Source organism: Frankliniella occidentalis, unplaced genomic scaffold (genome assembly GCF_000697945.3).
Source record: "Frankliniella occidentalis isolate FOCC.00 unplaced genomic scaffold, Focc_3.1 Scaffold394, whole genome shotgun sequence".
In the NCBI taxonomy this organism is placed as follows: domain Eukaryota; kingdom Metazoa; phylum Arthropoda; class Insecta; order Thysanoptera; family Thripidae; genus Frankliniella; species Frankliniella occidentalis.
Window position 1 is genome coordinate 14,158 of NW_026267516.1, and position 230 is coordinate 14,387.

Consider the following 230-nt stretch of genomic DNA (forward strand, 5'->3'; position numbering starts at 1 on the left):
AAGATTACCATGTACCTTCCGACAGTAGACCCCTCCAGACTTTAAAACAAAGAGAGACGATGAGAATTCACAGTTATCTGCTGCTAAGGAGGAATGTGGTAAAGTACCTTGCCTACTTTGTTTACTCCAAAAGTCATAACTAAAAGCTAAAAGATTCCTCTTAAAATTACTGCGAAATACAAAGGCAGTAACCCTTCGAGTTTCACCTTTGTTTTCCCAGTGAGGCCAAT